Source organism: Mus caroli, unplaced genomic scaffold, assembly GCF_978045245.1.
Source record: "Mus caroli unplaced genomic scaffold, Mus_caroli_1 scaffold_5, whole genome shotgun sequence".
Classification (NCBI taxonomy): domain Eukaryota; kingdom Metazoa; phylum Chordata; class Mammalia; order Rodentia; family Muridae; genus Mus; species Mus caroli.
This window is the reverse complement of record NW_028227260.1, coordinates 108,033,186-108,054,542: the sequence shown is the minus strand read 5'-3', so window position 1 is coordinate 108,054,542 and position 21,357 is coordinate 108,033,186.

The following is a 21,357-nucleotide window of genomic DNA, read 5'->3' as shown; positions in this document are numbered from 1 at the left end:
AAAGTGTTTACCTTCCAATCATAAGGACCCCAGTTTAATGCCCAGAACATACATGAAACAACTAAAGTACGGTAGAATTCACTGTAATTACAGCACAGGGAGTGTGGGCAGAAATAGGTGGGTCCTTGTGGCTTACTGATCAGCCAGCCTAACCTACTCGGGAAGCTCCAGGACAATAGAACTTATCCCATAAAGAAGCCTCTCCTCCTCCCCACCACTACGACACATGGATGATGTAAGGACTAGAGTGTCCCTCTGTTCATGGTTTTTGTCCCTTCATCTAATACTTCATCTAATACTTCAGAAAGTATGTTTGTTCTCCAGCATTTGTTTATTTATTTTCACAAGACGTTTAACCTTATAATATGCTGGTGGAGAGCATGATATATCTGGGTTCAAGTTCTAACTCTGTCATTTACAAGCTCTGTGACTCTGAGCAGATTCCCTACCTCCCATTGGCCTCAGGTTTTTTACTTAGAAATGAAGGTGGTAATGGTGTTTGCCTTGGAGCTTCACTGGAAAATCACAGCAAGGTGATATACATAGCAGAGTTGGTACAGTGTCATGCGTTTAGTGGGAGTTCAGCACCATAATGATTTTTCTGTCATAGTAGAGTACTCATATGTATTTTATAGAAATGTTATCCAAGTGGCTCATTGTCCTCTCACGGCCTTCTGAGAATACTCTTTAAATGGCCAAGCACGTGGCCTCATTATACTCATCTGTTGCTGAACCGACACAGTTTCCATTCCATCTCAGCTTCAGCTTTGTCTCTTGAAACAAAGAGGCCCTGGATTGGTTCTCCAAACTCCCTGTTCTTCTAACCCTATCTCAGCCGTGGAGCCTTCCTCCATTAGTCTGTTCCTCAAAGCCCCATAACAGATGCACTGTAACAACTTTCCTTTTTCCTCTTCTCCCATTGAACACTTGGCCTTGACCTATTTTCTGCCTTCTAAGAGACCCAGAACTATTTCAACAGAATTTCCACGTAGCTCCTGTCTCATTAGACCTCTGATTAAGTTCCCTGAGGTGGATCAATTCAGCTCTGCACTGGAAAACAGATTTACAGAATAACACAGGAGGTCCAAGAAAACATAAAATCCAAATAAACAGGAAGACTTCTAAATGTGTTCCTGAGGTTTAAATTTTATTGTTAATTGTGAAGTAACCCCTATATAGATTTATGAAGTAAAATATGATGTAGTTTTAAATTTTATTGTTAATTGTGAAATAACCCCTATATAAATTTATAAAGTAGAATATGATGTTGTAATCCATATTATAGGAGGGAACCAAGCTAATGAACATTCCCAACAGCTCAAATACTTAGCCATTTCTTTACAATGATGACATACAACATTTATATATTTAGTAATTTTTGATCAATAATGAACTTTTTAGTGTGACTATATGCAAAATGTCATGTGAATCATACTTATACTGAGGTTTTTATTATTTAGTGAAATTCTAATTCAGCTCCATGCCCTGTATTTTGTGTGGCAGTCTGATTTGTGAATCCAGCACACAGATGCTAAAGAGACAAAAGACTTGTCATAAATCCTGAATAGGCAGATACACTGAGACAATTTACCAGTTTGATACACACTCTTACATATTTTATTTCCTGGGTTCTGTGTCTAGCACATAAAATGATATATAAGATTCTCCACATCATTTTGTATCATGATAGTGTACCTAATTTTAGCATGGAGATTTATTTTAAACCATTTTCTGGCAAGCAGTAGTCATGTCATTCATATATATATATATATATATATATATACATATATATATGTCATTCATGTATATACATATATATATTTTCACTATATAACAAAGTCAGCACCCTAGCATATGTTTTTGACAGATGCATTTAAGCATCAGAAGGAAAGACCAACTTTTTCTACTTCACACCAACATCATAGATACTGGCACCTCATATTGTTTGCAGAAATACGTAAGAGTATTTTCCAGGTTATGACCTACTGATGGACTATAAAATCATTTAATCATGACCAGTGTTAGTAGTGATCACAAGGAAGATGGATGGCAGTGACACAGCAGACTAGAACAGAATGTAACAGTCTGTTCCAGGTAACAGATATGCTGGTGCTAGACTGTTAGCTTTAGTGTATTACACTAAAAAAAAAAAAAAAAAAAAAAAAAAAACCAAAAACCAATTCTGGTCTGTCTACTGTTAAAAAGGTTTGAATGACCTTGGTATGTGTGGTGGTAAAAGGACTTAAACTATTGAGACTAGCAGAGCAGGGGTCAAATCCTAATTATAGTCCATGGTTGCTGTGTAACCTCAGGCAAATTACTTGACCCTCCTGGGCCTTGGTTACTCCATCTGTAATTTGGGGATAATAATTGTACCTGCTTTAAGAGTTGTTCTGTGGATTTAATTAATTAATCCATGCAAATTACTTAGCACAGGGCCTGGCATATTTCAGAGGATCAATGTAGTTTTTGCTGTTATTATCAGTGATTAGCTGAGAGCTAAGAGGGTTGGGAGAGGCAAGCTCATTAACTGTGGGTTAGCAGTGACAGCTGACAGCCAGATGTGGAAAGAAAGAGAATTCAGAATAATGCAAAACCAGACGAGGGACGATAAAGGATATTCATATTGATGACCCCGAGTCATCAGAAAAAGGTTAAATGATGCCCAGAGTGTTCTATTGACTAAGACGAGCTTGTGATACATTTAGAAGCCTTACCAGTAAAATTAATTCTAATAAACAGACTTAGGATACTTACAGAAAATATGATTTAATTGAATTATGAATTTAGAAAGAAGTTCTGACTTCAAGTCTGGTTAGATGACAGACTCTAGGACTGCTTTTTTTTTTTCTATAAGCATATCTTGACTCTCAGCTGTGTTGTACTAGCTGTGGACATAGATTGAATGCTACAGTCCTTTGTAGGCCAAGCACATATCTGTGGTTCAAGAGTTCCATTCACTTGTTTAAAAGTTCTGGGGCAGCAACTTCAGCAACATAGAGCAAGATTTTTCTGTAAACTAGATTTGATTCTAGGCTAGAACTCAGCCAAGGTCAGGGGTCAGGGGTCAGGGGTCTGTGTTGGAGTAATCCCTTCATCTTGCTCCTAGCTGTCTTTGGAGAATGAGAGATGAGGACAAGGACAGGGAGTCTGTAATCCTCTCTCCCAGCATGTTACTACTTACTGACAGTTGTCAGGTGTCCTGTGCATGTGTGCATGCATGTGGACATGCCTGAGTGCATGCATATGTGTGTGAAAGAGAGAAGTGGGAGGAGACAAGGATGGAGCTAGACACAGAGGCAGGGAGAATGAATTGTGTCTCTAGCATTTTATAAGGTAAACAGTTCTATTTTTTTCTGGTATGAATACTTCTTTTTAAAACAAAAGTCTTTGGGGGCTGGCGAGATGGCTCAAGCTGATAAAACTCTTGCCTTACAAACATGATGACTTAAGTTCAATCCCAAAAGTCTACCGACAGAGTCCAGAAATTTGACCTCTGTCCTCTATATCTATGCTGTAAGATGCATATGCACACACACTCACACATTGATTTAGTCAGGGTTTCTGTTGCTGCAAGATATACCATGGCCAAAAAGCAAGTTGGGAAGGAAAGGGCTTATTCAGCACAGTGCATCATTGAAGGAAGTCAAAACAGGAACCCAAATAGGGCTGGAAAGTGGAGGCAGGAGCTGATGCAGAGGTCATGCAGAGAGATGCTTACTGGCTTGCTCCCCATGGCTTGCTCAGGTTGTTTTCTTAGAGAATTCAGAACCACCAGCCCAGGGATGGCACCATCCACAAATGGGCTTACAATTGAATCTTATGGTGACATTTCCTCAACTGAGACTCCTTCCTCCCTGATGACTGTAGCTTCTGTCAAGTTGACACACAACCAGCTAGTACACACATGCATGCATGCACGCACACAGCTACTATACTAGTACTACTTCTTCTACTGAATTATGTTTTTAATCTTTTCCACTTAACCTGAGCAAAGCTAGAGCTAATCTTGAGAGATGTTCTGATAAAGGGATTTTAAAAACTATGTCAATAATCCCTTTCAAATCCATTGGCATAGCAGTCCTATAGCCACTAAGAAAGTCCACAGTTTCTGTCCAATTACAGACATGCATGGCAACCTCCTTCTACTGTCTTGGTTATGTTTTGTTTTGTGAGTTTTGGTGTTCATGAGTTACCTCTTCTTGTCTCACACTGGCAACTACAACATGGATAGCAGTTCTGCTATTAGAATATAGTCACTTTGAAAACAAGTAAAAAGCATTTCTAAGCTTACTAACTCTTTAAGCAAGCTAATCAAGCCATACTATCCACACTAAAAATATGGCACACATGTGAGTAAGTCACATTGTTTAATGAGTTTTGCTGATGGTTCTCAGCACTCTTCTTTCTTTTCAGATAAGCAACTTGTAATTATTTATTTATTCATTTGTTTACTAATTTACTGCCTAATTCCCCTGATATATGCTGTACAAAGGAACATAGAGTGCCTCAATTTATGCTTCCACTTATTTCTCCAAGTTTTAGTACAGAACATGGGACTTGATACACATTTATTAAATAACCAATAAACGAGGGTACAAATGACATAGTAACTTAACACAGCTTTTGGGATATTCCATGTTTCTGCTGAAACTGATGGAGTAGAGTTTTTCTACATCATCAAAAAGGCAAGAGACAAGGCCTAATCACAACACACCTGTGACCCATAATGAACACAATGTTGTAGGTTTGAGCATTGTGAGAACATTCTTAAACATGTACATTCACAGCCAAGAGTGTTGTGTGACACTATTTCTGGGGAGACTTGAACAAATATCTACTTACTACAGATAGGGAACTGATAAAAGACCAAAGTATAGATACCACCAAAATCCAACTTGGTGAACCAATGAGTTTTAGTTGGGTAATATATAGGCAGAAATGAGTCAAAAGCAGCTCCATCTCCAAATACTTACCCCCAGCATAACATTCAGGTAGCTCAGCACATTGGAGGGTGTGCTTTCTCGATGTCTCAGTTTGTCTTGAGGGTCTTCCAGGCAGCACAACTGGTATTTGTTTCTTCTAGGCAGTTCAACTCGTCTCTGCTTCTTTCAAGCTACTTGGCTGATCTCTGCTCTATCTAGGCTGCTTGGTCTAAGAAGCTCAGTTTGCCTAAGAATCTTCTTTGTAGCTTGGCTTGTTTGAGAGTCTTCTTTTCAGGTTGGCAGTCTTTGCTTATATACCCTTGGGGGAAGGAAGGACCTTCTGAATCTCATCACCTTCAGGGACTTCCTGAAACCCTTTTACGTTGTCTACTTCCTACCTTAAAGAGCTCCCCTGTGGGATGGAGCAGTTCATCTCTCCTTCAAACATCCTGTTGTTTATTACCTCACCGGAAACATTGTCCTCAAAAATTGTCCTCATTTCCCTTTTCACATCTTATGTGTTGAGAAGTTTTCCCCTGAGATTGAAGGTTTTTAACCTCAGAGGAAACTTTATAAAACAGAGAAATAGAACAGGATGAGAATATGATGCTGAATCCTGCATCAAAAGGCTATGTAAAGGAATTTTCTGGGCAGAGAAGTTTACATGAGACCAGACCTGCAATGGGAATGAGACAGAGATGCTGGGAGACAGCTGATGGTCCCTACTGAGGAACCTTTTGTTAAACTGTTGACTCTAAGAGAGCTTATGGTTCTTGAAATGCAGTGCTTAAGGGAAATTTTAGTTTCTTTGAGTTGATGACTCAGACATATGGAACAAAATTTCAAAGTCGCCAAAGGTAACTGAGTATACCCAGTTAGCCCCAATGCTGCCAGACCAATTTCCTTCTGAGGAGGAAGGCCAATTGTTCACCAATTTCTAACATAACATTTAAGTGAAATTTGAAAAATTCTGCTTATGTCATCTAAGAAATGAGGAATTATTTTTTGTGTTTTTGAGAAATGTCTCAGTAACATCTTGTTGGTGGTCTCTCGGAGCATGTGTACAAAACCTACGTTTGCCTAAACAGTACTAAGCAATACAAAAATTACAAATATTCACTAAAGATATCTTTTGTATGAAAAATGAGGACTTCCTTATTACATCTCAGCCTCCCTGGGAAAAAATACAGGAAGTGAGAGAAACTGGAACACATTTAAATGTGCATTTGCTGGCCTGTATAACTATATAGAATATATGTACTAATACATTCTTGAGGGACGTTTTGCTCATTTGACTTTACAACAGTGACATCCAAGTCCGTATGCTTACTTCCCTCACTTAAAAATACACCATGGAAACCACTTCTTTCTTTTAAAGGCTAACGTTAAAAGGGCATCTGTTTGGAAGCACAATTGACTTGGCTATATTCCTGCTCAAAGACATACCTTTGATGTCCAGTGCTTTTAAGTTGTCGGGAATAGAGTCCACAGAGTGGTATCACTGGGGTAAAGTGCAGCTAGATAATTAATTTAGAAGAAAATGACACTCCAGACAGCTTGTAACAATTCCCATTTCTACCCAAAATATGAGAGATGGCTTTCTCCAATAACTCAGCATTCACATCTGTACAAAACAAATGTAAGATGACTCTTCCTTCCATTGTTATCAGCTATTTCTTGACCAAAATTGTGAAATACTTTGACCATTGAAAACACTTGAGGAAAGAAAGAAAGGAAGGAGGAAACAAAGAAAGAAAAGAAAACACTTGAGTAGATTCACCTTCAAACCATAGCCCTGAGATGGAAATGTTTTGAGTTTATCTATCTCAGCAATTCCCAATGTTCCTAATGCTAACAATCCTTTAATAGAGTCCCTCATGTTGTGGTGACCCCCCAAGCATGACATTATTTTCATTGCTATATCATAACTGTCATTTGTTACTGTTATGAATTCTAATATAAATATCTGATATGCAGATTATCTGATATTCAACTCACAGGTTGAGAACCAATGACCTATCTGCTTTTAAAAACAACTTGGTTTAAGCTAGCATTTACTGAGTGTTTCTGCAACATTTGTTAAGCATTGTCTTATTCAAATTTAACAGCTATGGGGAGATAGTCTTCTTGTGACTTACAAATGTCAAAATTTAAATATGGCAAGATTGAGAAACTTTTCCAAATGCCACAACCAGGATATGGTAACATAGAACTTTGGTCAGCCTGTATATACCTGGGCAACTGGAGGTTGAGGCAATGCCTGACTTTTTCAGAGAAACAGTGATAAGTAAACTCAGGGTACACTCACATGTAATCTCAAGTACTCCATTTTAGGAATCAGCCAACTGGATGTGATTGGTTGGTCTGTTGGGAAGCCTCAGAGAAATTCAAGCCTTTCCTTAGGGCTGAAGGCTGTCCACAGCCTCAGGAGGTCATAGTTCCTACAAAGACACTAGAGGCCAGATGTGGTAAATAAGAGGCCATATGTGGTAAAGAGCTTTTGTGATTTGGTTTGGTTTTGGGTTTTTTTTTTTTTTTTTTTTTTTGCAGGTTTATTGTAAAGCTAGAGCTTTTGTCTCTTGTCATGAGGAACTTGAAGTCTTCTTAAGTCCTCCACTGCCATTTCAATGGCCAGAAGTTTTCTAGCCTATCTCAGCAAAATCAGACCAGCAGAGAACTTCTGAGGGAAAAGGGATCAAGGAGCAGCTAATCTCTAGGCAGGAGTATGTCTGGTCTTTGCAGCTCCATTTCTATACCAAGTATAGTACGGGATCAGGATGTGTTTTTTAATGTAATTGTCATAGCAGAAGTACTTATGCAAATGATGTTCAGAGGCCGTTAATTTCTTCAGCACAGAATTTGAGCCAAATCTTCCTCCAGAGGAAGTGAAGGACACATTATAGTTCTACCCCAAGAGGTACTCCTAAGGAGTTAATCAGATATAGAAAGAAAGGTTCATGAAAGAAAAGGAAGCACTGGTATTAATGCTTTAACTGGAAATTGTTTTACCTTGAAAGGGTATAGTAGCTATTTTTATTGGGTACCTAGTAAATGGCAGGAAATTTGCCATCTTCACCAAAATCCTCGTGAGGTAGGTATCACAGCCTTGTCCCTTTTACAGATGAGTCAGCTGAGGCTTCGAAATGTTAGACAACCTTCTTTTCAAAAATCTATACTGGTGGGAACTGGAATTGGTAATTGGTAGCTTCTGAGCACTCCTTAGCAACTTAACCTTCCTAACTCTCCCTGCCCCTTGCCTGCTCAGGCTTCTGGAGTCACCTTTTCTCAGTTGAATCTGAGCATTATCAAGCATTAATGGTTTTAGCTTATAAAAGGCCAGTTATGGCCTTTCCACATTTATCCTAGCCAAAATGTATGCCTTTAAAATCTGGAGCTTGAGCTAGGGCGCAGGGTCGGCTGACACTCGCCAGCTACCCACAACACCCGCCACAGGATCTTAAGACTTCTGGTGAGTGGAACACAGCTTCTGCCCCAATCCAATTGCACGCGGGACCTGAGACTGCATTAGTTAAGGAAGCAGAAAACCGGTCTGAGTAGGACCACAGGCCTCATCCGACCAGATCAGCACCGGGGTAGCTAGGGCGCAGGGTCGGCTGACACCTGCCAGCTACCCACGACCCCTGCCACAGGATTTTGAGACTGCTGGTGAGTGGAACACAGCTTCTGCTCCAGTCCAATCACGCGGGACCTGAGACTGCTTTGGTTGGGGAGGCAGAAATCCGGCCTACGTAGGGCCACAAGCCTCTTCCGGTCAGAAAAGCACCAGGGTAGCTAGGGCGCAGGGTCGGCTGACACTCGCCAGCTACCCACAACACGCGCCACAGGATCTTAAGACTTCTGAAGAGTGGAACACAGCTTCTGCTCCAATCCAATTGCGCGCGGGACCTGAGACTGCATTAGTTAAGGAAGCAGAAAACCGGCCTGAGTAGGACCACAGGCCTCTTCCGGCAGGACCAGCACCGGGGTACCGCCAGCTACCCACGACCCCCGCCACAGGATTTTGAGACTGCTGGTGAGTGGAACACAGCTTCTGCTCCAATCTTTAAACAGTGACAACGACAACAACTAACCCCAGAGATTACCAGATGACGAAAGGTAAACGTAATAATCTTACTAACAGAAACCAAGACCACTCACCATCATCAGAACCCAGCACTCCCACTTCGTCCAGTCCAGGGCACCCCAACACACAGGAAAAGCTAGACACGGATCTAAAAGCATATCTCATGATGATGGTAGAGGACTTCAAGAAGGACTTTAATAACACACTTAAAGAAATACAAAGGAACACTGGTAAACAGGTAGAAGACAGTAAAGAGGAAGCACAAAAATCCCTTAAAGAATTGCAGGAGAACACTGCTAAAGAGTTACAAATCCTTAAAGAAAAACAGGATAACCTAATCAAACAGGTAGAAGTCCTTAATGAAAAACAGGAAAACACATCCAAACAGATGATGGAAATGAACAAAACCATACTAGACCTAAAAAGGGAAGTAGACACAATAAAGAAAACCCAAAATGAGGCAACACTGGAGATAGAAACCCTAGGGAAGAAATCTGGAACCATAGATACCAGCATCAGCAACAGAATACAAGAGATGGAAGAGAGAATCTCAGGTGCAGAAGATTCCATAGAGAACATCGGCACAACAATCAAGGAAAATGTAAAATGCAAAAAGATCCTAACTCAAAACATCCAAGAATTACAGGACACAATGAGAAGACCAAACCTACGGATAATAGGAGTGGATGAGAATGAAGATTTTCAACTCAAAGGACCAGCAAACATCTTCAACAAAATTATAGAAGAAAACTTCCCAAATCTAAAGAAAGAGATGCCCATGAACATACAAGAAGCCTACAGAACTCCAAATAGACTGGACCAGAAAAGAAATACCTCCCGAAACATAATAATCAGAACAACAAATGCACTAAATAAAGATAGAATACTAAAAGCAGTAAGAGAAAAAGGCCAAGTAACATATAAAGGCAAGCCTATCAGAATTACACCAGATTTTTCACCAGAGACTATGAAAGCCAGAAGATCCAGGACGGATGTTATACAGACACTAAAAGAACACAAATTCCAGCCCAGGCTACTATACCCAGCCAAACTCTCAATTAACATAGATGGAGAAACCAAAGTATTCCACGAAAAAACCAAATTCACACATTATCTCTCCACGAATCCAGCCCTTCAAAGGATAATAACAGAAAAAAAAACAATACAAGGACAGGAACCACGCCCTAGAAACTACAAGAAGGTAATCCCTCAACAAACCTAAAAGAAGACAGCCACAAGAACAGAATGCCAACTTTAACAACAAAAATAACAGGAAACAACAATTACTTTTCCTTAATATCTCTTAATATCAATGGACTCAACTCCCCGATAAAAAGACATAGACTAACAAACTGGCTACACAAACAAGACCCAACATTTTGCTGCTTACAGGAAACTCATCTCAGAGAAAAAGATAGACACTACCTCAGAATGAAAGGCTGGAAAACAATTTTCCAAGCAAATGGTATGAAGAAACAAGCTGGAGTAGCCATTCTAATATCTGATAAGATTGACTTCCAACCCAAAGTCATTAAAAAAGACAGGGAGGGACACTTCATACTCATCAAAGGTAAAATCCTCCAAGAGGAACTATCAATCCTGAATATCAATGCTCCAAATACAAAGGCAGCCACATTCATTAAAGAAACTTTAGTAAATCTCAAAGCACACATTGCACCTCATACAATAATAGTGGGAGACTTCAACACACCACTTTCACCAATGGACAGATCGTGGAAACAGAAACTAAACAGGGACACAGAGAAGCTAAGAGAAATTATGAATCAAATGGATCTGGCAGATATCTACAGAACATTCTATCCTAAAACAAAAGGATATACCTTCTTCTCAGCACCTCATGGTACCTTCTCCAAAATTGACCACATAATTGGTCACAAAACAGGCCTCAACAGATACAAAAATATTGAAATTGTCCCATGCATCCTATCAGATCACCATGGACTAAGGCTGATCTTCCATAACAAAATAAATAATAGAAAGCCAACCTTCACGTGGAAACTGAACAACACTCTTCTCAATGATACCTTGGTCAAGGAAGGAATAAAGAAAGAAATTAAGGACTTTTTAGAGTTCAATGAAAATGAAGCCACAACATACCAAAACTTATGGGACACAAAGAAAGCATTTCTAAGAGGAAAACTCATAGCTCTGAGTGCCTCCAAAAGGAAACTAGAGAGAGCACACATTAGCAGCTTGACAACATACCTAAAAGCACTAGAACAAAAGGAAGCAAATTCACCCAAGAGGAGTAGACAGCAGAAAATAATCAAACTCAGGGGCGAAATCAACCAAGTGGAAACAAGAAAAACTATTCAAAGAATCAACCAATCAAGGAGCTCGTTCTTTGAGAAAATCAACAAGATAGATAAACCCTTAGCCAGACTCACTAGAGGGCACAGGGAAAGCATCCTAATTAACAAAATCAGAAATGAAAAAGGAGACATAACAACAGATCCTGAAGACATCCAAAACACCATCAGATCCTTCTACCAAAGGCTATACTCAACAAAACTGGAGAACCTGGATGAAATGGAGAAGTTCCTAGACAGATACCAGGTACCAAAGTTGAATCAAGATCAGGTTAATGATCTAAACAGCCCTATATCCCCCAAAGAAATAGAAGCAGTCATTAATAGTCTCCCAACTAAAAAAAGCCCAGGACCAGATGGGTTTAGTGCAGAGTTCTATCAGACCTTCAAAGAAGATCTATTCCCAGTTCTTCACAAACTATTCCACAAAATAGAAACAGAAGGTACTCTACCCAACTCATTCTATGAAGCCACAATTACTCTGATACCTAAACCACAAAAAGACCCAACAAAGATAGAAAACTTCAGACCAATATCCCTTATGAATATTGATGCAAAAATCCTCAATAAAGTTCTTGCTAACCGAATCCAAGAACACATCAAAACAATCATCCATCCTGACCAAGTAGGCTTCCTCCCAGGGATGCAGGGATGGTTCAATATATGGAAATCCATCAACGTAATCCAGTATATAAACAAACTCAAAGACAAAAACCACATGGTCATCTTGTTAGATGCGGAAAAAGCATTTGACAAGATCCAACACCCATTTTTGATAAAAGTCTTGGAAAGATCAGGAATTCAAGGCCCATACCTAAACATGATAAAAGCAATCTACAGCAAACCAGTAGCCAACATCAAAGTAATTGGTGAGAAGCTTGAAGCAATCCCTCTAAAATCAGGGACTAGACAAGGCTGTCCACTTTCTCCATACCTATTCAACATTGTACTTGAAGTCCTAGCCAGAGCAATTCGACAACAAAAGGAGATCAAAGGGATACAAATTGGAAAAGATGAAGTCAAAATATCACTCTTTGCAGATGATATGATAGTATATATAAGTGACCCTAAAAATTCCACCAGAGAACTCCTAAGCCTGATAAACAGCTTCGGTGAAGTAGCTGGATATAAAATTTACTCAAACAAATCAATGGCCTTTCTCTACACAAAGAATAAACAGGCTGAGAAAGAAATTAGGGAAACAACACCCTTCTCAATAGTCACAAATAATATAAAATATCTTGGCGTGACTCTAACTAAGGAAGTGAAAGATTTGTATAATAAAAACTTCAAGTCTCTGAAGAAAGAAATTATAGAAGATCTCAGAAGGTGGAAAGATCTCCCATGCTCATGGATTGGCAGGATCAACATTGTAAAAATGGCTATCTTGCCAAAAGCAATCTACAGATTCAATGCAATCCCCATCAAAATTCCAACTCAATTCTTCAACGAATTAGAAAGTGCAATCTGCAAATTCATCTGGAATAACAAAAAACCTAGGATAGCAAAAACTCTTCTCAAGAATAAAAGAACCTCTGGTGGAATCACCATGCCGGACCTAAAGCTCTACTACAGAGCAATTGTGATAAAAACTTCATGGTACTGGTATAGTGACAGACAAGTAGACCAATGGAATAGAATTGAAGACCCAGAAATGAACCCAAACACCTACGGTCACTTGATCTTCGACAAGGGAGCTAAAAACATCCAGTGGAAGAAAGACAGCATTTTCAACAAATGGTGATGGCACAACTGGTTGTTAACATATAGAAGAATGCGAATCGATCCATTCCTATCTCCTTGTACTAAGGTCAAGTCTAAGTGGATCAAGGAACTTCACATAAAACCAGAGACACTGAAACTTATAGAGGAAAAAGTGGGGAAAAGCCTTGAAGATATGGGCACAGGGGAAAAATTCCTGAATAGAACAGTAATGGCTTGTGCTGTAAGATCGAGAATTGACAAGTGGGACCTCATGAAACTACAAAGCTTCTGCAAGGCTAAAGACACCATCAATAAGACAAAAAAAAAACACCAACAGATTGGGAAAGGATCTTCACCTATCCTAAATCAGATAAGGGACTAATATCCAATATATATAAAGAACTCAAGAAGGTGGACTCCAGAAAGTCAAATAACCCCATTAAAAAATGGGGCTCAGAACTGAACAAAGAATTCTCACCTGAGGAATACCGAATGGCCGAGAAGCACCTGAAAAAACGTTCAACATCCTTAATCATCAGGGAAATGCAAATCAAAACAACCCTGAGATTCCACCTCACACCAGCAGAATGGCTAAGATCAAAAATTCAGGTGACAGCAGATGCTGGCGAGGATGTGGACAAAGAGGAACACTCCTCCATTGTTGGTGGGATTGCAAGCTTGTACAACCACTCTGGAAATCAGTCTGGCGGTTCCTCAGAAAATTGGACATAGTACTACTGGAGGATCCAGCAATACCTCTCCTGGGCATATATCCAGAAGATTTCCCAACCGGTAAAAAGGACACATGCTCCACTATGTTCATAGCAGCCCTATTTATAATAGCCAGAAGCTGGAAAGAACCCAGATGTCCCTCAACAGAGGAATGGACACAGAAATTATGGTACATTTACACAATGGAGTACTACTCAGCTATTAAAAAGAATGAATTTATGAAATTCCTAGCCAAATGGATGGACCTGGAGGGCATCATCTTGAGTGAAGTAACACAATCACAAAAGAACTCACACAATATGTATTCACTGATAAGTGGATATTAGCCCAAAACTTAGGATACCCAAGATATAAGATACAATTTGCTAAACGCATGAAACTCAAGAAGAATGAAGACCAAAGTGTGGACACTGTGCACCTTCTTAGAATTGGGAACAAAACACCCAGGAAAGGAGTTACAGAGACAAAGTTCGTAGCTGTGATGAAAGGATGGACCATTTAGAGACTGCCGTATCCAGGGATCCATCCCATAATCAGCTTCTAAATGCTGACACCATTGCATACACTAGCAAGATTTTGCTGAAAGGACCCAAATATAGCTGTCTCTTGTGAGACGATGCCGGGGCCTAGCAAACACAGGAGTGGATGTTCACAGTCAGCTATTGGATGTATCACAGGGCTCCCAATGGAGAAGCTAGAGAAAGTACCCAAGGAGCTAAAGGGATCTGCAACCCTATTGTTGGAACAACATGATGTACTAACCAGAACCCTGGAGCTCTTGTCTCTAGCTGCATATGTATCGAAAGATGACCTAGTAGGCCATCAATGGAAAGAGAGGCCCATTGGACTTGCAAACTTTATATGCCCCAATATAGGGGAATGCCAGGGCCAAAAGAATGAGAATGGGTGGGTAGGGAAGTGGGGGGCGCTATGGGGGACTTTTGGGATAGCATTGGAAATGTAATTGAGGAAAATATGTAATAAAAATATTAAAAATTAAAAAAAAAATAAAATAAAATCTGGAGCTTTTGTTCTTGATGCTCTGCTACCCCATTTCTAGCCATTTATTGTCTTTCTGTGGAACAAAGTCATGTGCTTCATATTACTTGCACAGAAAGGACTGTTTACCTACTATGTGTTATAGATAGGATTTAAATCTGAGTCTCTGACAGTTTCCAACAAACTTGGCTATTTATTCTTGCTGCCTCTGGGCTTTATGGGTCACTATACAAATTAGACTGACTTACCAGTTGATCAAAGTTAAAAAGAAATTCTTCCTGTGGTGAAAATTGGGAAGTAGAATCAAACAAGTTAGGAGACAGTGGTGGAGAATGGAAAGAAAGTCACTCTTCAAGACATAACTTTTAAAAGTCTCAAACCATGTGTATTAGTTAGGGTTTTACTGCTGTGAACAGACACCGTGGCAAAAGCAAGTCTTATAAAGGACAACATTTAATTGGGTCTGACTTACAGGTACAGAGTTTCAGTCCAGTATCATCAAGGTGGGAGCATGGCAGCATCCAGGCAGGCAAGGCACATGTAGAGCTGAGAGTTCTATGTCTTCATCTGAAGGCTGCTAGTGGAAGACTGACTTCCAGGAAGCTAGGGTGAGTCTTACCTACTCCAACAAGGCCACACCTCCTAATAGTACCATTCCCTGGGCCAAGCAAATACAAACCATCACGCCTCCCACGTGTTACCCCATGGAATGTGCTCTATGAAGTGATCAAATGAGTTTGTCTGAATGAGAATACATATGGGCCCCAATAGCATTTGTTCATGTACAGCAATAGAATGCACACCCCAAAAACATCACCCCAAATTTCTCTTGTCAGCCAGCTTCTAATTCTTGCTGCCACTTCTACCTGAAATTGTACATTATTTAGAGCAATCTGTGATACTTGCTGAATGAACATTACAATCCTTCAAGAATCACATAGGAGAATCTGTTGGTTACTGAACACCCAGTAAGTGGCAAGTGATTTAAATACATTACTTCTTTAAACTTATCACAATTCTTATGAAGTGAGTGTTATCATTGTGCCTGTTTCACTGTTAAAACAAACAAGACAAGTCAATTGAGCCTCTCACCTGGAAAATGCAATTGATCTAGGGCAGTAGTTCTCAACCTTCCTAATGCTGCGATCCTTTAATACAGTCCCTCATGTTGTGGTGACCCGAAAACATAAAATTATTTTCATTGCTACTTCATAACTGTAATTTTCCTACTGCTATGAATTATAATATAAATGTCTGTGTTCTCCAATGGTCATGACCCCCAGGGTGGGGAAAATCTGTTTTAAGGTGAATACTAGATTTCCAGAAACTCCCTGGATAATTTTAATGGCACATAGGATAAGGCACTGAGAGGTATTTCCTTCAATTAGTCTGGTAGGTCAGAATCACATGAGGAAACTGCATGCATTTCATGTCCCTGGGGCTGAAGATTTAGCTTGCTCTCCATGTTCAAGGCTTCGGTTGAATCCCTAGCATTCCAGCACTACAACATACAAATAAGGATTCATAGTGAAAAATCCAAGTTTAACTACTAGAAGAAGCAACATCCCCAGAAGAGCCATGATAAAATATGACTAAGTGAAGACAAAAAAAAAAATGCCTTGTTGCTAAGATAATTTGGATTTCTACTGGCATTCTTCTTGACTGCTATAGAACTTTACTGTCTGGTCCCCTGACCTTGATTTTTGTTCTCCTCTAACAAACTCTTTATGGTGACAACAGTGGAGATAGATATTTTTATTCTACTTAAAACCATTGAGGGAGACTTTCATTTCCAGAAAGATAGAGTAAGCTGAGAACAGCTGTGGCGCTTGGGGTCAAAAAAATTGGAAGAGGGTGAAAAGTGGAGAACCATGGACAGACTGACTTGCATCTGCAGGATCAACATGGACAGAAGGAAGGTCTCAGGCATTTTAAAAAATGAATATTCCGTATTTAGAATTGCAGAAGCTAGCAGGTCTAAAGCAAAAAGCCAGCTTTCTTTGACCTAAGGACCTGGAAAGCAGCCATTAAGCAAGGTATCATGGTGAGGAAACATGGTGGCAGGCAGGCAGACATGGTGCTGGAGAGGTAGCTGAGAGGTCAGCATCCAGATCATCAAGCAGCTGAAAGGGAATGCCATAACGACCATGCCCTGAATGTCTGAGACCTCAAAGCCCACCACCAGTGACATACTTCCTCCAACAAGGTCTCATCTACTCTAAAAAGGCCAGGCTTTCTAATAGTGTTATTCCCTATTGGCATATCAGGGCCATTTTTATTCAAACCACTGCATAGGCTTGTAGCCATATCATAATGCAAAATGCATATGGTCCCCATAGTCAATAATAATCTCAAAACTGTTTAAAAGTCCAAAGTCACTTCTGAGACTCATACAATCTCTTAACTATAAGCCCTGTAAAATCAAAATCAAAATGCAGATCACATACTTCCAACATACAGTGACACAGAATGTACATCGCCGCCCCAAAAGGAAGGAAAAAGAGCATAGTGAGGAGATACTGGACCAAAGCAAGACCAAAACCCAGCCAAGCAAACTCCAAACTCTGCATGTCTATGTCTGACATCAAGCACTCTTTAGATCTCCAACTGCGTTCATCTTTGTTGACTGCAACACACTTCTCTCTCTTGGGCTGGCTCCACTCCCTGTTAGCAACTTTCCTTGACAGGCATCCCATGGCTCTGACATCTCCAACAACTTGGGATCTTTAAGAAGATCCAGGCTTCACCTTCACAGCTGTACATGATGATGACTCTAGACCTCCATGCATGGACACCCCTGACACATGCCTGGCCTCAGTAGCTTTCCTTAGTCTTGGAAAGAGATTCTATAATATCTTTCTTCTCTCCTAGAATAAAGCCAGAGCCATGATGCCAAATCAGCCACGTTCTTCTGCTTTCTGGGATTGGAACATGCCCTCCTGATCTAATAACATCTACAATAGCTTTCTGGTTTTGATGGTTTTCTTCACTGCCTAAACTTGGCTGACCTAGAACTCACTCTATAGTCCAGGCTGGCCTTGAACTCAGAGATCCACCTGCCTCCCAAGTGCTGGGATTAAAGGTGTGCATCACCACACCTGACCCTAAGCTTTTCTTATAATTCCTTTTCAAAAATTGGAAGCTTGAGTAGGATCTTGCCCTGAGGTCATCACTCCCTTTATTCTGTTTCTCATCAGACTTGATTCCATTACACTTCCTTGTACTCCTTTTCTTCTCAAAGTGAACATTTTGTATTTTTCCTCATTCAGCCTGCTCCAATTATAGAGCTATTTAACCATGGCTGTTGATACTAAGTAACACAGTAACACTAGGGTGTCTGGGAATCTCCTTGGCCAAAGCTTTTACTCCATAACTTTTCAGTTTAGCCTTAGGCAGAATTTTTGGACATGGAAAAAAAGCAGGCACATTTTTTCATCAAAATATAGTAAGGATAGTCTCTAGATTACAAACAAATATTCTTTTTCTCTGAAAACTCTTGAGCCAGGCATTTCAATTCACCCCCAGCATCACTGTTTTCCATGTTTCCTTCGAGTATAGCCCATTAAGCTACACATAAGGCATTCAAATGCTTTTCTAATGCAAAATTCAAAAGTCCATATTCCTCCCAACAAAGGCACAGTCAGGCCTATCATAGCAATACCTCAGTCCCTTATACCAACTTGTGTCTTAGAGTGTCTAATGTGAATAGATGCCATGATAGCGGCAACTCTCATAAAGGAAAACATTCAGTTGGGGCTAGCTTACAGTTCAGAGGTTTAGTCCATTTTCATAATGGTGGGATTCATGGTGGCATGAAGGCTGACATGGTGCTGGAAAGGCAACTGAGAAGTCTACATCTAGAAAGTAGCAAGAAGAGACTGCCACACTGGGCTTGTGGCTTGAGCATGAGACCCCCAAAGCCCACCCCAGTGATACACTTCTTCCAAAAAGGTCACACCTATTCCAACAAGGGCATACATTCTAATAGTGCCACTTACTATGAGCCTGTGGGGACCATTTTTAATCAAGCAACCACGCCATGACAACTAGACAGTGGGCAGAAATGCTATCTCTTTGGCCCATGAGGTCTGGTTGCTTCTCAGCCTATCTACATATGGTGTCTTCTGGAAACCCTGGATATCATGACCCATGTTTTTTACAGCCTAGGCCAATCTCTCAGACATCTGCGTGACAAGGTTTGCAGCACTAATGAACAGGCTCAGCCCAACCTGCAAGTCAGAACATACCATAGACAAACTGGCCTACATCTTCAGTTACTATGTTAATGACATAGAACATCAGCTTGGTTTTGAGAAGATAACACAAATGCCACAAGGAATAGGGTTTTTTTTTTTAATTAGATGTTTTCTTCCTTTACATTTCAAATGCAGTCCCCAAAGCCCTCTATACCCTCCCCTGCCCTGCTCCCTAACCCACCCACTCCTGCTTCCTGGCCCTGGCATTCCCCTGTACTGGGGCATATAAAGTTTGCAATACCAAAGGGCCTCTCCTCCCATTGATGGCCGACTAGGCCATCCTCTGCTACATATGCAAATAGAGACACAGCTCTGGGGGGTACTGGTAAGTTCATATTATTGTACCTCCTATAGGGTTGCAGACCCCTTTAGCTCCTTGAGTACTTTCTCTTGCTCCTTCATTAGGGGTCCTGTGTTCCATCCAATAGATGACTCTGAGCATCTACTTCTGTATTTGCCAGGCACTGGCATAGCCTCACAAGAGAGAGCTATGTCAGGGTCCTGGAGCAAAATCTTGCTGGCATATGCAATAGTGTCTGGGTTTGGTGGTTGTATATGGGATGGGTCCCCAGGTGGGGCAATCTCTGGATGGTCCTTTCTTCCGTCTCAGCTCTGAACTTTGTCTCTGTAACTCCTTCCACGGGTATTTTGGTACCCATTCTAAAAAGGAGCAAAGTGTCCACACTTTGGTCTTCCTTCATCTTGAGTTTCAAGGAATAGGTTTTGATAGTCTAGAGAGTAGACCAGAACCAAAGGAATAAAAACGGTACTCTGATGGTAAAATGTAGTGTAGAGATATGAAAAATTTGACATCTAACATCCCAGAGAAAGCCAGTACCTATAGCTAATGAGAAGTAGTAGCTCATAAAAGAGTGACCCAACTGAGAGTTAGTCTGTCCTAGAGGTGAACCCCCTAATCAGTTACCCAAATACCAAGGCTTCAGCTCTGAAATTATATATATACAAGCAACAGTAAATGGACTTAGAAGCTTGTATTATGTATAATATATGTAAGAATAAATAAAGGAAATAAGTCATGAATTTGAGAGGGACTGGGGACTGGTGGCATAACAATGCTTAGAAGAATGAGAGGTGGCAGTGTGGATGGATGATATAATATCTCAATTAAAAATAAAATTTAAAGCTAATTATAAAGGAAAAAAATGTGACCCAACTGAAAAAAGAATTTAAAATTTCTCCCAAAGATTTATGACTAATGGGGTACAAAACACACACACACACACACACACACACTATAGAAAAAGAATGAGTTTCTCTAATAATAGAAAAATTGTCTGGAAGTCAAGACTAATTAGAAAAATTTGGGCATAGGACATGAATAAATAGTACCAAGAAAAACAAATGTATTTGGATATGTAAAAATGTGACCAGGTTTTTTTTTTAAATGCCATCAAACATATATTGCAATTCTTTTTTCTTGCATAATTGAATAGACATTAGTTTAGATTCTGGAAAACACTTTGTTGGTGAGGCTGTGAGGAGAGACTGTTGGAGGTATGTAGACATGTTTATGGAAGATAATTTGACAATCTTAAACACAATTACAAATTATTTATTCTTCAACCTAGTAATTCCACTTCTGGATATGTATACTAAAGGTCTATTTGCAGATATCTGAAATGCTATATGAATATTATTAGTTGGCATTACTTATTCTAATACTTGACTTCAGGGACTTCCACATAAAACTGGGCAAAGTGCTTTATCATTGAGCTCCACCACCAACCCTTGTAAAAGATTATTGATCACAATATGGTTTGTAATAAGAGATTGAAAACTATGTACCCCTAGAAAACCATTATATCTACTTAAGGACAGTGTCTGCACTTAAGTGGGAAGAATGGAAGGTACAGACCTCTGGGTCCAATGGCTGTCTTAGAAGCTGCCTCTGTGACCTAGTGAATGACAATGTGCAATAATAAGAAAAAAGTCTCTTGAAAAAAAGAGCATCAGAAATCCACAATGCTATGAAATACTGGAACAGTACAGAGCTTTAGACAGGCTGTACACAGAAAAGAAGTTATCCACACAAAATGCACCACCGTCTGTGCAGGTGCTGTGGGGTGGGGTGGGGGCGGGGAGTAGAAGATCCTTCCAGAAGATGAGCCAGACAGCCCTGGTGAAAACACACTAGGGGGCTTATTTTTGTGACAAGCTCACAACCTTCACAAAAGCAGTTGCAGTTTTAGTGAGACCACTATCCCTCTGAGAGATGTGTCCCTGTAAATAGAAATCATACTTGGTTTCTTCCTGTGGCCCAGACATGAGAAGTTGGAACACATCTTGAGATAATTGTTTGAAATTAA